The following is a 15,777-nucleotide window of genomic DNA, read 5'->3' on the forward strand; positions in this document are numbered from 1 at the left end:
CACCCACGTGGAATCCCAAGTCCACACCTAACACACACACTCACACGCACCCACGTGGAATTATAAACTTCACTTCCATGTGTCAAGCGTGTGCTTGCTGCGTGCCTCAGTTCAGTTCATCCTCACGGCCACCCTAGAAATGAGTACTATTAACACCTCCCGCTTCACAGGGAGGCCAGGATTGAACTCTACAGGAACTGGGTCAGCAAGATTCTTGTTTTTATTGTAACAAACCAACTGCCGTATCTGGATGCACCCCAGTGCTCTTTGGGGAGAGGCAAGCTAGGAAGTGAGGGCCCTCGGGCCTGGGGCTATGGGGCCACCACCTTCCCCAGCTGCTAGGGCCCCCACCCCCACCCCGTGCCTGTGTCCCCCCGCCTCTTTCCTCCGGACACTCTGAGATTCCCCCGGCCAAGTACTCACCACATTGGATTTTCCACCAGACTGTGAACTCAGCAGAGCAGGACAGTCTGACCCACCTCTGAATCCAGGTGCCATACACCCGACCAGCACAGGAGGGGTGACTGAGCGCAGTTTCAGAATAGATGAGGGTCTCACATTTCTCCGCACCCCTGTCATGGCTCCTCTCTCCTCTAACGATGGCCTGGCTGGGAGGAGCTGACCCAGGCAGGTCAGTCAGCCACCTGAGAGTACGCAGGGAAAGAGCAGAGGGACACAAGTGGCCGGGATTAATGTGGAGAAGAGCCCTCCCCACCCCCATACTGGGAGATGGCACCCAGAGAAAAATGGAGACTGTCTCTTCCTGTGCCCAGAACTTCACAGTAACAACAACAAACAATATAAAACCCCAAAGCCATAAAAGAAGCAATATGTCCAACTTATATCCAAGCAAAGATCCTTTATCCTCATATGTAAAGAGCTCTTACAAATCAATTTAAAAATATACCCAAGAGGGAAAAAAGTGAGCAGAGATTATGAACAGAAAAGGAGATAAACATAACACTTATATATACAAAAAGTGCCCAGTCTCACACTTAACAACAGAAATGCAAATTAAAATTACTCTCAAAGATAATTTTTCATTGATCCAATGGGCAAAGGGTAAAGTTTAATGACACACCATGTTGCAATGGTATAGGGAAGCAGGCACTCTTGGAACATCTGAAACAATGTCCAAATTACAAATACATATATCCTTTGGCCCAGCATTTACTTCTAGGAATCTGTCCTCCAGAGACTGCTCACAAATGTGAAAAATGATATATTACTGCATTCAAGGTTATTCACTGAAGCACTCTTTGTAATAGCAGCAGATTGGAAACATCCTGGAGCGCTGGGACACATCCACATGGAGGCGCGTGCAGCTGGATAAGCACAGACTGATTTGAGTCCATCTCCCAGAATGGTCTTTAGGGGAACAAACAAGGAGAGGAACAGTGTATGTAGTACTTTTTTTTTTTTTTTTTTTTTTTTTACGAGTACAAAAAGGGTGTAACAAAATAACATTTTACTTGCTTGTGTGTATTATTTACTGACAATGAAATTCAACCTCCTTAAGAGTGCAGTTCCACGAGTTTTGACAAATGTACACATCTGTGTCATCACCACCCCAATCAAGATATTGAAACTTCCATCGCCCCAGAAAATGAGACTTCTCACTGAGTACCCACATCTGCCATTTGAATTTTGTACAATGTGCATACATTTCCTTTTGTAATACATTTAAATACAGAAGTTAAAATGAAAAATTGTTTCATATCTGTCATCTCATCTGGTCCCCGCAATAACCCAGGAAGGCAAATCGTCCCAGCCCCATTTTACGTATCAGACTGAACTTCGTTCCTGGAATGACAGAGACTTGCCCCAGAGAGCCGAGTCAGAACTTGAACCCAAGGCTCTCTTGTTTCAACAGATTTATTGAGGGATAATTTACATGCCATACAATTCACCCATTTCAAGCGTGCTAGTCAATGGATTTTAGTATATTCAGAGTTGCGCAGCCATCTAATTTGAGAGCATTTTTTACCCCAAAAGGAAACCCCAGTACCCGTTAGCAGTCACCCCCATTCTCCACCACCACCTCCAACCCTAGGCAGCCACCGACCTACTTTCTGTCTCTGTAGATTTGATTTTTCTGGACACTTCAGATCAATGGAATCATATGCTCTGTGGTCTTTTGTGACCGGCTAAGTTCACTTAGTGGTATTGTCTTAGTGGTAAAATGCAGGGGTTTTTTTTGTTTTCTGTTTTTCGTCTTTTTCAGATATGGAGTTTATTTAAAATCATGTTAACCTGTCACGTAGGCATTTGGAATAAAAGAGTGGAAGACGAGCTGAATGAGTCTGAGAAAGCGTCTGAATCAGCATCATTTTACACGCAAGGAAGATGAGGCCACGAAGTGAGGTTTCTTGCCCAAGACAAATGTTAGTTGGCAGCAAGTCTATGATGAAAATTCAGATTCCCTCCTTCCTACTCCACTGCTTCTCCTTCTGACAAATACTTGGCCTACATGGTTTAGAATCCTAGATCCCTCTTCTCCTACTTCTACAGAGATGGAGAGGAAGGGAAGATGGAGGGAAGGCAAGATGTGGAGAGGAAGGGAAAGGGAGGATCCATGCCTGCATCCTTTGACACATGCCTCTGTAGCATCTTGAATTAATCATTCTCTTCCCATTTCCACTGCCGTGCCACAGTACTGGCCCAACGCCTGCCCAGAAGACTTCTGCAGGAACTTCAAAGCTGAGATTCATATATGTTGTAGCATATGTCACAGTTTCATTCCTTTTGATTGGCTAATAATATTCCATTGTATGGATGGACCACATTTTATTATCCATTCATTAGCTGATGGACATTTGGGTTGTTTCCGCTTTGGGGGTATTACGAATATGCTGCTATGAACGTTTACGTAGTTTTTACATTAACATATGTTTTCATTTCTCTTGGGTATATACCAAGGAGTGGAATTGCTGGTCATATGGTAACTCTGTGTTTAACATTTTGAAGAATTCCCAAACTGTTTCCAAAGTGGATGCAACATTTCATATTTCCACCAGCAGTGTGTATGTTTCAACTTCTCCACACCCTCACCACCACTTGTTTTTATGTCTGTTTGATTCTGGCCATCCCAGTGGGTGCGAAAGGGTATCTCACTGTGGTTTTGATTTGCGTTTCCCAATGGCTAATAATGTTGAGCATCTTTTCATGAGCTTCTTGGCCTTTGTAAGTCTTCTCTGGAGAAATGTCTATGAGGGCCCTTGTCCACGGCCACTAGGCTATTTATCTTTTTATTATTGAGTTGCAAGAGTTCTTTATGTATTCTAGACACAAGTTCCTAATTAGATTTATAATTTGCAAATATTTTCTCCCTTCCTATAGGTTTTTTCACTTTCTTGTTGGAATTGTTTGCAGCACAAAAGTTTTTAATTTTGATGAGGTCCAATTTTTTTTTTTCTTTTCGTTGCTTGTGCTTTTGATGTCGTACCTAAGAAGCCCCTGCCTAAGGTGAAGATTTACTCCTATGTTTTCTTCTAAGAGTCTTATAGTTTCAGCCCTTATATTTAGGTCTTTGATCCATTAAGTTATTTTTCAGATGCTGTGAAAAGGGGGTCCAGTTTCATTCTTTACCCGTGTTGTTGGTCCCAGCACCATTTGTTGAAAAGACTGTTCCTTCTCCATTGAATCGTCTTGGCCCCCTTGTCAAAAATAAAGTGACCGTAAATACAAGGGTTTATTTCTGCACCCTCAGTTCTACCCCATAGGTGTATATGTCTCTATCCTTCTGCCAGACCCCTCTGTCCTGGTCCCTGTAGAACCTGACAGTGGGACGTGGGAACCCACTGCTTCGTTCTTCACCTGCAAGATCGTTTTGACTCTTTGGGGCCCTTTACTCTTGAACTCAGTGCAAACCCTTGGCTTATCCCTCAGCCTCCCGGGCTGCCTCCAGCACATGTAGGAGCCCTGATAACTCAGTATTACCAACAATGGAATTGCTACCAACAAGGGGCGCACTTTTCAAGCACCTACTGTACGCCAGTACTTACTGCGTGTAAGTACTTGATGTTCGTTAATTCTTTCATGCCATGGCGGCACTGAGGCACCAGGAGTCCAAGAAACTAGTCCAAGGTCTCACACACACGGTCAGTGAACAGCTACCATGGTCCAGCCGCTTGGCTACAGCACCTGGCCTCTTTCATTGGCTTTCACATGTAATCTTGCAAATTTTCAAACATACAGAAAAGTTGATATAATTTTATGGTGACACCCAAACGCCCACAGCAGACGTCTGGCTCCACTTGCTTTATCACCTTTCTCTCCAGCCCCCAGGAATCAACCACTTTCCCAGTTGGTTGCAGATGTCCATACACGACACCCCTAAACAGGCAGCGCGCACAGCACAAACTACAGTTCAATGTTCGTTATGGATTTTTTCATTCTTTGGAGTAAAATTGATAATGAAATGTAGAAACATCAGGGGGACCATCGAATGCTCTAACGTGTGCTCTGCGGCCCAAACCCCCATTGACAGACAGAACATTCACTCCAAAAATGCCCACGTGCCCCTGCCCCCCGCGCCACCCTGGCTCTGACTTTTTCCACCGTACGTTGGCTTACTCTCTTCCGGAATTTCATAAACTTGGGGTCATAGAGTATATGCCCTCCCTGGGTCTGGCTCCTTCCACCCTGTCCACAGGTGTGTGTCCGTTGGCTGCCGTTTCGCTGAGCGGCGCTGAGTCGTTCGCACATCACGGCCGCTCTTCCCCATCGTGGGGCTGGGCGCCTGGAGGCCTCACAGCGCCACCCCCGTGGCGTCTCGGTCTGAGGGAGGCAGAGACATCTGCCCAGCCTTCAGACGCCACGCTGCTCCCCCGTGGCCTCAGCTCTGGCCTCTCTCCTGCTCACCTGCGTGACCTCTGTTCGCACCTGTGTCCCCACCTGCTCCTCGGGGCCAGCTGCACACCGACCGGAGAAAATGGGGGCCATGTCGCCTCCTTGGAAGCCAGAGGCTGCAGAAACGCACGTCTTTGTTGGCATCGCGCGTCTGGGATAAACCACACGATGGGCTGTTGGGTGGAGAAATCAACAGAGTATTAACTGCATAGAAAATTCAATTCCAATTTTGCAAAGAAAAAATGTACATGTGCATAGAAGTAAGACCTGGCCAAATGATGGTGCTTTTCGTTCTCTCTTTTTTTTTTTTTCCAGAATTTTCCCTCTTGATGATTAGGAATGTGGATTACGACAGCCGGGGCTGTCGGAGCTCGGGCCGGGCCACGCTGAGGCACCCTGCCCTCAGGGACCCTGAGATGTCAGGTCTGTGTCCCTGACAGGCGCGGCCCAGGGCCACCATCAAGGAGCAGCCAATATTTGCAGACTGGATGCGGGCAGGAAGGACAGATAGACGGACAGACAGAGGGGGCCTCACACCTGAGTCGGGTCCATTGCGTCTCCAAGTTCTGGGAACTAACGGGCCGCCTTTCCCGGGGCTGCAGAGGTGGGGCTAGGAAAGCTGTCCCAAAGGGGCTTGCACCCCCTCGTGCTTTGAGGGCTGGAGCTGCTCTCCTACAGCGTGAGAGGCCGGGGACCACGGCTCCCCAGGGGGGCCGCCAGGTCCCTCCAGGGACTCCAAGATGGAGGTGCCGTCGGAGGCCCCAAGTGGACGTGGCCTTGAACACATGTGGACCCCTGCCGACACAGTGAAAGCGGCTGCAGCACCGGCCCTTCCCCCACTTCTCACGTGAGCCCCTGGGGTCAGGACCAGTCAGCAGTGTCACCTTTGGGCAAAGTACTCACAGTAGGTGCTTCGGGACCGAGCCACAGGCGTGCCGTTCCTCACAGGTGGGCCGTCAGCGTGTAGCCCTGCTGCCCTGCTCGGTGGGGGCCCCAATGCCCACCCTTCTCCCTGGGAGACCCGCTGCAGCCCAGCCCCAGGGCGCAGGAGCCCGGGGGCAGGAGGGCGGGTCTGGGTTCAGTGGGCACCATCCTAGCGCGCGCTTGTCCCCTTCTGAGGGTGTGGCCTCCTCACCTCCAGGCCTGTGCTTACACCTGTGCCCCTGCGTGGCATGCTGTCCAGCACGCTGGTCAGCCTGCCCCAGGCCTCTGCCCTTCAGGCCCAGCTTGGGTGTCCTGGGCCGGTTCAGGTGCCCGTGCACGCCCATCACCTGGGCTGGGGTCGCGGTTCCTGGTCGGGGATCACCTTGCAGGAAAGGGCTTGTGCCAGTGCCCCCGAGCCCCAGTGCCCCTCACAGGGCTTGAACTGACCTGGCTGGAGGGGGGGGGGGGATCCCAGGGGAGGGACAGGCAAGTGGGTCCAGGGAACAGAGGCCAACTCCGCCCCTCCCCCTGGCAGTCTCCATGCCAACCGACTGTCCCATCTCCTGCTTCAGTGTCAGCTGCTCTCCTTTCCCAGAGGGCCCTCTGCCCCCAAAGACAGGCCACTTACCCTGAGCCCCCGTCAGGATGGAAAACCAGGCAAAGTAGGCGATTTGGGCCAGGAGGTGCCCTGCTGCAGGGAACGATTGATTGAGTTTCCTCCAGGAATGAGGCCAGCGCCTCCATCCTTCCTGGCCGAGCGCCCTCCCTCTGGCCTGATCCGTGGGTCAGAGTCCAGGGGGTGGCCTTCCTCACAGCCACCCTGATCCACCCCTTCCTGGGTCCATGTCGACGCCTCTGCAGGGCAGCCTGGGATCTACAGCTGCAGGCCTCAGATCCCTCCAGGCTGCCCAGCCCCTGGGCCTCCATTAAAGCACCAACTAGTGTGGGAGGTGGCCCCTCCACCACCTCCTTGCAGGACAACGTGCCCCCCCGCTCAATTACTTTTGAGAAAAATACACACCGCCCCTTGTATTACTGTCGTTTCTTCTCCCACTCAAGCCTCCTGGCCCAGTGGGGCATCAGGATGTGCTTGATTTCCTCCAATGTCAGGGAGCTCACTACTCAGCCCTGGCAGCTGCTGGTTTATGCACCTACATGTCCCACCTGGCTCTGTCTTGAGAAGAGCTGAGCACCCCGTCCTGCCCCAGACAGGGTGGCTCCTCGGGCCATCTCAGGGCAGCCTGTGGTGGGCCCACCTCTGAGGGCTCCTGGCCTCAGCTCAGTCCTCGGCCCAGCCCTGCCTGCCCCCTCCCACGTGACCTCCACCCACACCTCCTCGCCTCCCCTGCATCTCTGCAAAGGTGTCCCCAGCTCTCCTGGCTGTGCAGCCACCAGTGCCCCCTGGAGCTGACCTCTCGGGAGTCTGGGCTTCGCGGGCTAATGGGCAGCAGCCCGGGACAGGCTGTGATGGACACCAGCAGGGCAGGGACCCAGCTGTACGATGTACTGTCAAGTGGGCAGCAGATAAAACGCCTACCCAGTGTGACAGAAGCAAGATATAAAAAGCCTCCACGGCGCCTTTATATTGACTAGAGAGCTTGTCCTTCATGTCCCATTATCTCCCGGGCTAACAGGCCGCACACTGAAGCTGGAGGGAAGTCGGTGTCCTGGCCGCAGGGAGACGCGGGCTCCCAGGGCGCCCGACGCAGCCTGGGGCCCCCAGTCGTCCCCCAGCATCAGTGAACCCCTCCCAGGACTGTCTGACGTGGCGGGTCACTGTCCCGCATGCACTTTCTCCCCCTTCTTGTCGGGGGTCCGGCAGGACACGATCACCCCTCGCGGAGGCTGCGGGTGGCAAGGGACTTGCCTAAAGCAGAACTGGTCCTAGTTCTGCAGCATCAGTAGAAGCGCAGGTTCGGGGGCCGCCCACCACTCAGCGTTCAAGGAAGACGTGCCCCCATCTTACAGTTGGGGCTAAGTCCAGGGATGGGGGGATTTACCCTGCATCCCTGCAAGTCAGAGGCAATGCTGGGCTGGGACCCAAGGCTATGGGACCCCAGAGGCCCCCGGGAGGGATCAAGCTGGGGTCTGGAGCATCTGCAGATGGCTGTGGAGCTCCAGCCGGACCAACACCCAGAGCACAACCTTCCCCGGCACCAGGGGTCTGCGGGCCCCAAGGCCCTCACGAGGCCAGCAGGGCAGAGATGGAAGACAGGCTCCTTCTGAGGCAGGTGATGCCCCGCAGGCTAGAGGCCAGCAGGGAGAGGGCTCAGGAGGCGGCCGCAGCCCGGAGCTGGCTCCTGGGGGTCCTGGAGCCTCGTTGCCCGCCCGAGCCCCGGGCCGGGGTCCCCAGGAGCCCCCTGTTCCTGTCCTGTGCAGGCCCCTCTCCCAGTCCCCTCAGGCAGGTGGCTGCTCCACACCCGGCCCAGCACCCCAGGGACCGCGCGAGCCAGAAATGTCTGTGGCTCAAAGGAGGCCGGGAGGCACGCTGATCTAAATGAAGGGCCGTTTCTTCCAGAAGAGCTGGGCCCGTGGCACCTCCGAGGAGCCTGGAGCTGGCTGGCCAGTCGCGGCATGCGGAGCTAGTAATTAATAAAAATGAGTAATGATGGACCATCTGTCCCAGCCTGTGCTCTGTGGCGGGGCCACGCCGAGCCCTCATTAGGCATTCCTCGGCTGTGTCCCCACAGATGTTGACGGTGGCCGTGGGGCTCCTGTGGGAAGACTGAGTTGAATAAATTTAGGCAAACAGCACGGAGAAGGCTGGGTCTCGGAGAAGGAACTCATGCGGGGTCAGCCTGAGTGAGACCCGTGGGCAGGGGCCCGCCGTCTGTCCTCCACCCGGGAAGGTGGGACGGGGTGCAGACTGCGCGTGGGTGGGGGCCTGGCCTCACCTGCTCCCTGCACGACCTTGGGCAAGCGCCGGACCACTCCGAGCCTCCACTCCAGGCTGCGGGGAGCAGGGCAGGGCCCCAGGACAGGGGTCAGAGTGTGTGTTGGAAGCACGGGGATCAGGGATCAGGACCCCCAGAGCCTTTAGTTTGCTCACGTGCAAAGGAGGCCGCTGTCCGTGGAGTCTAGTTGGTGACCAGTGGACAGAAGGGGCCTCGTGTCTTGGAACTCTTGGAAGGTGCTGGTCAGGGCTTACTCTCCTTGACAAGCTGGCCACCGCTGTGCTCCTGCCAGAGACCCTCACCCTTGCAAAAGGCCTGCAGGCCAGGAGCTACTCCTTGCCCTGGGGGAGTCCATCAGCAGGAGACGGGGCTGGGCGCCCTGGATGCCCATGGCTTGCAGCCCAGTGAGAGTCAGACAAGCAAAGAGGGAGCTGCAAGGAAATTGGGGTTCAGCATGGGCGGAGGTGCCGGGAGAGGAAGCGCCCCCAGAGGTCTGGGGCGGCAGGGAGCCTGGGCAGACGCAGAGGCAGGGTTTGCCCTCTTGGAATCCCAAAGCTTTGGGCTCTGCGGTGTGTCACGGCTCCCCAACCTGGCTCCCCTCTGGACAAGTGGCCAAATGCCCCAGGGTGGGGCCCTCCCACGCAGGGCAAGGGTAGCTGGCCTTGAAAACACCGGGAAGAGGCATGCACAGAGAGGGACACTGAGATGCAGAGCCAGGCGGCCTGCCCAAGGCCACGCAGCGAGAGCAGCGGAGCCTGACTCCCTCCAGGCAGAGGGAAGCCCCAGCTCACCCTGACCCTGACCTCGAAGGTCTTCCCGCCCCCTTTCCCCACCCCCTCCGCAGCCTCCAGATCTGAATTCTCCTGCCGTATCTCTGCCCCTCGTCCCCTATTTCCCTCCAGTGTCTCTACTGCATTGTGAGGGTGACTCTCTCAAGATGGACCTCATCTTAGAGGTAACCACTCCGGTCTCCCCTGCGGACACGGGTATTGAACACAGACCACAGCAGAGGATCTCTGCCTGCTCAGCAGCTCTCCGTTTGCTGTCCTGTCAGCTGACCCCACCCTTCCTGGTGAGTGCACCCACCCACCTGTGTCTCCCCAGTCCCAAGGGACAGCTAGCTGAGCAGGCCCTGGCCGCGGGCCCGTGACATCGGACCCCAGGCGTCTCTGGTTACCCACCTGGGTAACCCAAAGTCTGCCTGGCTCACCCCCAGAGAACCCAAGCCCCCAGCTTTGTCCCCACACAATGGAGCACCCGCCCAGAAAGTGGAATCAGAGGATGTGTTTGTTCCAGGGGCAGTCAGCCTGGCCGGACCCTCGGTGCCCATGGAGGTCAGAAGGGAAACTGAGGCCCAGGGGAAGCCAGCCCTCCCATGCAGAATGGGGTCAGAGTGGAGACAGGAACCCAGACCCCCTGGACACCAGGCCAGGGGTCTTTCCCACCCGGGGTCTCCTGCCAGCCTCACTGCAATGGAGGTAAAGCCCCCTCAGGCAGGGCTCAAGGAGAGAAGAGGGTGCAGGGAGCCTGGAAAGCTATGGAGGTGCTCAAGGGCAAGGGGGTGGAGAGGAGCACGTCATTACCCGCGTGAGTATTCATGAGTCCTATGAATATTCATAGCAATCTCCTACCACTGATAAGGGAGAAGCTGGGCTGGGAGGGAGAATCCAGTACTCACTTGTCTGGCCAACCTGGGGCCAGAACCTGGGCAGTGGCCCTGGGCCTTGCGGCCCATCGACCAGCAGGCCCAACAGGGACCCCTCTCCAGAGGTTGACAAGGAGCAGGGGCCAGCGAGGGTCTGGCCAGGGTGAGAGGGCCCCATGGCCTCTCCCTGCCATGGGCGTGGGCTCCCGGGCCCAGCTAGTCACGGACGCCTGGGCGTGGCAGGCGGGGGCGGGGGCGGGGGGGGGGGAGTGGCCGGGAGCTGGGTGCCTCAAGATGGGTCTGGCTTCTCAGGGTAATTGGCAAGCAGCCAGAAAGAGCTGGGAAGAGGTTGCAGCTGCTGGAAACAGGATCGCCTGGGGGCTGATGAGGACAAGACTAATGTCAGGGGTGGAGGGAGCCCAGAGAAGGAAAGTGATGACGGCTCAGAGAGGGTCAGTAACTCACCCGCGGTCACACAGCAAAACCACGAGGCAGTCCAGGGCTCCATTCTGTGAGTGTACAAGTGTGGGTGAGGGCTCTGGTATGCAGGAGGGTGACACCTGAGCTGGTTCCTACCCTAGGACAGGTGTGTGATTCTTCCCGCACTTAGTAGGCCCTCAATTTGTATATATCCAATGAATGAATGATCCACAGCTCCACGTGTGTCTGTATTTTAAAGGGACAACCGAGTCTCAGAGGAAGGGCCCCGTCCCAGGTCATGCTGGAGGGCACGATGGGTCAGCCCCTGTCTCACTGGGTAATGCCTGCAGGTTAGACACGGATCTTTGTGGAAAACCACCATCTTTGGTGATCCTGAGCCATTAGGAGCGGGGAAGACTCCGCTAGCAGCCCCGCCTCTCTGCGACCTCAATCCCTTCTAATACACGGAGCTGAGAAAGGTGTGCAGGTGATACTCACCTGGAGGAAAACAGAAGACTCAGGAGACCAAGGGCCGTTGAGAGCGGAGGGCGGCAGGGCTGGGCTGAGACAGGACAGGGCAGGTGGATAGGAGGGTCCCAAGGCCAAGGGAGGCCTGAGTCTCTGGAGCAAGTCCCGAGGCTGAGAGGGTGAGCACACACGTCCATCTGCATGGTGTCAAAGCAGGCAGGACACCACGTCGATAGGAAACCAAATGAGGAGGCTGACAGTTTGTGGGGGACTAAAATAATCATAAATGATGGTTTTTATTAAAAAGTATCACCGGGAAAATGTAGGCTCATTCCAGAAGCCCAAAAAGAGCCCAAAATGTAATAAGGGGGAAGAGGGGAGATGGGGAATGGAAAATTAAAATCATGAAAATAGCCCAAGAAAATCTTCTGATATCTGCTGGCGGTGGCGGGAGGGAAGGACGGAAGGAAGGAGGAAGGGAGGGTGTCATGTAGTGTGAAGTGATAAACGTTATTCTGTAGCCGAAACAGCACGAGGGCGGGAGGAAGAGGGACAGATAATCTATCACGGAGGCATGATGGATGCTCCTGCTGCGGACAAGGGGGCCAGGCCAGCCGTGGGCCCAGCAGGAGCCCAGGTCCCCGGGAGAGTGGGGACAGCCTCTGGTGGCCCTGGGCAGCCTAAGTTACACGGTGTCTGGGCTTGAAGGACCTGGGGCTCGTGGAATCCAATCTGGATGAGAGAAGGGAAACAGGCCCAGAGAGGGGAGGCCGGGGCCCAGAGTCACACAGCAATCCAGGGTCAGGGAGAGGCAGGAACATGGGCCTCCCTGGGGACAGGGGAGGTGGGGACGGAGCAGCAGCTGGACCCCCAGATCCAGGCCTCCCTCAGGGAGGAGTCGGGAGACCTCGCTACCTCCTACCAGCTCATGCCAAGCCGGCGGCCGCAGCAGCCCCCCATCCCCACAGGGGTACGGGCTGGGGATCCAGTCTGGGTGTGAATCCCGAGTCAGCCACTCCCCCCAGGAAAGTCCCCCGGCACACAAGTCCCGTCAGGATGTGGAAGGTGGCCGGCGCGCAGTGCCGGGCACAGGGCAGGGGGCCCTCTGCATCCACGGCTGGCCCTGGAGCTTCTGGCGCCACGCCATTCAGGGGGCTCTACCTGGGGGTCCCTCCTGTGAAGCAGAAGATGCTAACCCCTGATGTGTCTAAAGACAAAAAAAAGAGAACCCAGAATCTCTCAGGTCAGTGGCCATCTACCCTGTCTTTGCGTGGAATCAGACAAAATCGACTCGCAAGTTCTGGCTAAGGTGGCAGGGTGGCAGGAAGGAGCGACGTGGCCCGGGCTCAGGGGCGTCCGGGCCTATTGAACCCCTCTGGACCTTGGGAGACGGGAAGCAGTCGGAACATCACCTCCCTCCCTGCCAGGGGCTGCGGGGGCAGCTGGTCAGCCAGCACCAGGACGGGCAGGCGACGGGAGCGGTCCAGCCAGCCCCACCCTGGGCCACCTGGCTCAGCGGCACACCTGAGACCCCTGCACGGCAGGTGGGGAGAGACAGGAAGACGGGAAGGTGGAGGCTAGGCCTGGAGAAGCAAGGAGAGAGCCAGAGGCAGAGACGCCAGGACCCCTCCCCAGACTCCACCTCCCAGGACCCCTGCTCTCCCAGGGTCCCTCTGGGCGCCGCTGTCCTCCCACCCCTGGGCCTCCTGCCTCCCTGGGCAGGGTGCTCCTTGGTGCATCCTCCCCGAACCCCTCTGCTCTGTAATTAAAGGCGATCTCAACCCCCTTTCTGGAAAGTTTGGGACGAATAGGAGCAAACCCCCTTCCGCAGCCTCTGAGCCACTTTGAGCAGAGCTGGGGGGAGAGGCCACGCCTCCTCTCCGCTTGGGAGGGAAGCAGCCTAGGCTTTGATGCTCTGGGAACCTCACTTCCCACCCACAGTCCTCTCCCTCTGCTGCAGGAGAAAGGGTTTGGGGTCCATGCCGACCATGGGATGCAGGGCAGGGAGCTGTGCTGCAGTCACAGCCTTGGGCTCCTCCAGGAAACGCGGGGTGGGGGGCGGTCAGAACCGGCCCCTCAGGGGCTGTGAGGACAGGATGGAACTGCCCGCCCGACCACCACGGCCAGGACCTGCCTGCTGCGGGGAGCTGTCGGGGACCCCAGGGAGAGAAGAGTGTCCCAGACACACCACTTCAGCCATCCTGGGTCTATGTGGGCCCCCCGATGGGAGGGTGCAGGGCACCCAAGTCCCCCAGCCAGGTCTCGGGATCCCAAGTCCAGGATCCTTTCGGGGCTTGGGGATTCACGAGGCTGTTGTCTCCTAGGGCCCAACCCCGCGGGGCTGCGCCCATCCCCTGCTGGCTGCAGAAGTCTCTGTGGGGTCTGCAGGGAGGGCCCATGCTCGGAGACTGCAAAGGGGGCCTGGAAGGGCGGTGACCATGACCACGACCAGCAGCATCTCCTGGGTGCTTTGCAAGGATGGGGGCGTGACTGCCTGAAGGGTTCTGGGTGGGGTTTTGGTTTCTTGAGGAAGTTGAGGTGGATTTCCACACGACTAAGTTTTCCCTCTGAAATTGGTTAAAGGCCTTCCTGGGTTCGGGAAACAGGGAGGCGAAGGAGGAAGGAGACAGAACCAGGCCCTGGGAATGAGGCCCAGCCAGCAAGCGAGGCCAAGGAGGTGGGCGCCCTGCTCAGAGGAGCTGAGAGGCTGCGCCGGCCCAGCTGTCACAGCTCCTGAGCCCCTGCGTTCAGGACGCTGGAGAAAACCACTGTGAGCGAGCCATCAGCCACTGGCGGCCTGGGCCTCTCCTCTCAAGCGCTGGAGGAATTTTTCAACAGATGCAAATGACTTTCTTGGAGGGAGGGGAGCAAAGCTTCCCTCCCCGCCAGAGATGCCCGGAATCCTGAACTGGCCCTGGGCCCCAGCACGGCCCTCACACGCCTCTCCCCATGACTGGGGGCCGCCCCAGTGCCAGCCCCCACCCTGGGCCCCATCCATCTAACCCAGGAACGCCAGGGCAGACAAGGCAACGAGCCACCGGAAGGATGCAGAGGAGGGAAGCTGGCCCGCAGTGCAGGATGGGCTTCCTTCGTCCTGAGCAGAGGTGGCGGCCCGTGAGGCGGCTCCCCCCCCCACCCCACTCCCCAGCCCCCGTCCCCACCCCAGACCAGGGTGGATCTGCAGCCAGGACCCCGGCACCCCTCGCCCGGCTCCCCGCCCCCCTCCATGTGACACCGAAGCCCCCCCATGCCTAACATTGCCCGAGGGTCGATTAGGACGTCTGGAGTTGATTAGACTCTGACACTGATGAAGCCCAGAGGTAATTAGTGAGAGAAAAAAAGTCCTGATCAGTCCTCAGCATAATTCTCTCCAATTATTCAAAGTTCATGCCTGCAGGGGGTGGAACATCTCCAGGAATATTTATTTATATCCCGAGTTTTTTCATCAACTTTGTGAATCTAGTTAATAATCACCAGGACTGAACTTGTTAACTTGGAGACTTTGATGGGGCCAAGCCGGTCTGACGCTCAGAGGCTCAGCCAAGGGACACTGGGGCCTGTCTTTTCTCCCCCGGAAGAAGCCTGGGGTTGCCACCGACATGTGTCACTTGGGCCTCACCTGGAGCTTGTGGGGGGCAGGGTCGGTGGCAGGCCCTTCCTGTGGGTAGGAAAGTGGGAGGAGGTAGGAGCAGCCACGCGCCCGGGGGCCACGGGAGGTGGCTCCGCAGCAGGGCTCCTGTCCTGGGGACAACCTCTGGGTGGAGGCTAACATGGGGTCTTGGCCATCTGCTGTCCCCGGCCCGGCCTGCCCTGCTCTCCCTGGGTGCCCGGGACTGCAGCCGGTCTTCACCCCTGCACAGCGCACGCTTTGCCAAGCTGTGCACACCCCCAGTGGTCAAGGAGGCCCCTGCTGGTGGCTTCAGGCCCAGGCCAGGTCCTGTCTGTTTGTGTCTGGCAAGACAAGGCAAACTGCTGACCACAGGTGAGAGGGGTGTGGCCGAGGCCCAGCCGCACGGCTGCCAGGTGTGTGCAGTGGGAGAGCCCGCTTCCCACTCCGAGCCTCAGCAAAATCTCACGGGGATAGGCAGGGTCCCGGAGGACCCCTGAGGTTTTGGGGAAGTCCCAGGGCAGATATGGGGACACCATGGTGACTCTGGTGACTCTGAACTTGGAGCACAATTGCTTGAGGACAGTGTGTAATTCTGTTTCCCGGTATTGCCCAGCTCAGACCTCCTATAGCTCAGGGACCAGGTGAATGGGGGGTGGGGGTGGGGGAGGGGGGTCTAACTCCAGTCTAATCAATTCCATTAACAATGGAAGGAAAAAATCAAACATTAAAGAGAAAGGTTTTCGGGCTTCCCTGGTGGCACAGTGGTTAGGAATCCGCCTGCCAATGCAGGGGACACAGGTTTGAGCCCTGGTCCAGGAAGATCCCACATGCCGTGGAGCAACTAAGCCCGTGCACCACAACTACTGAGCCTGCGCTCTAGAGCCCGCGAGCCACAACTACCGAGGCCATGTGCCAAAAGTACTGAGCCCGCAAGCCACAACTACTGAAGCCCATGCACCTACAGC

The 15,777-nt window shown here is 56.9% G+C and overlaps 2 long non-coding RNA genes across 7 annotated transcripts in view; both read right to left on the minus strand.

Annotated features, from left to right (window-relative positions):
• Nucleotides 1-412: 412 nt before the first annotated feature.
• Nucleotides 413-7,297, minus strand: LOC114894180. Of its 3 annotated transcripts, none has more exons than XR_003793134.1 (7): nucleotides 5,755-7,297; nucleotides 5,389-5,646; nucleotides 4,864-5,024; nucleotides 4,576-4,779; nucleotides 4,005-4,174; nucleotides 2,066-3,656; nucleotides 413-1,368 (listed from the first exon to the last, which is right to left on the minus strand). It is a non-coding gene; the product is annotated as an uncharacterized LOC114894180 (long non-coding RNA). The 3 variants fall into 3 exon arrangements; XR_003793133.1 differs by lacking the exon at nucleotides 413-1,368 and having other exon boundaries at nucleotides 3,378-3,656; nucleotides 5,755-6,157; nucleotides 6,404-6,448; XR_003793132.1 differs by lacking the exon at nucleotides 413-1,368 and having other exon boundaries at nucleotides 3,378-3,656; nucleotides 4,576-4,798.
• A 20-nt stretch (nucleotides 7,298-7,317) lies between these two features.
• The window catches only part of LOC114894182, a 53,660-nt gene continuing 45,200 nt past the window's right edge, over nucleotides 7,318-15,777 (minus strand). For 2 of the 4 annotated variants that reach the window (XR_003793135.1, XR_003793136.1), the window contains exons 4-6: nucleotides 11,233-11,399; nucleotides 10,780-10,823; nucleotides 7,318-9,100 (exon numbers count right to left, since the gene is read on the minus strand). This is a non-coding gene — a long non-coding RNA (uncharacterized LOC114894182). The remainder of the gene's footprint in view (nucleotides 9,101-10,779; nucleotides 10,824-11,232; nucleotides 11,400-15,777) is intronic. The other 2 variants (XR_003793137.1, XR_003793138.1) reach the window with 2 other exon arrangements.

The sequence above is a fragment of the Monodon monoceros genome, unplaced genomic scaffold, assembly GCF_005190385.1.
Source record: "Monodon monoceros isolate NGI ecotype Baffin Bay Population unplaced genomic scaffold, NGI_Narwhal_1 Super_Scaffold_13, whole genome shotgun sequence".
Lineage (NCBI taxonomy): Eukaryota > Metazoa > Chordata > Mammalia > Artiodactyla > Monodontidae > Monodon > Monodon monoceros.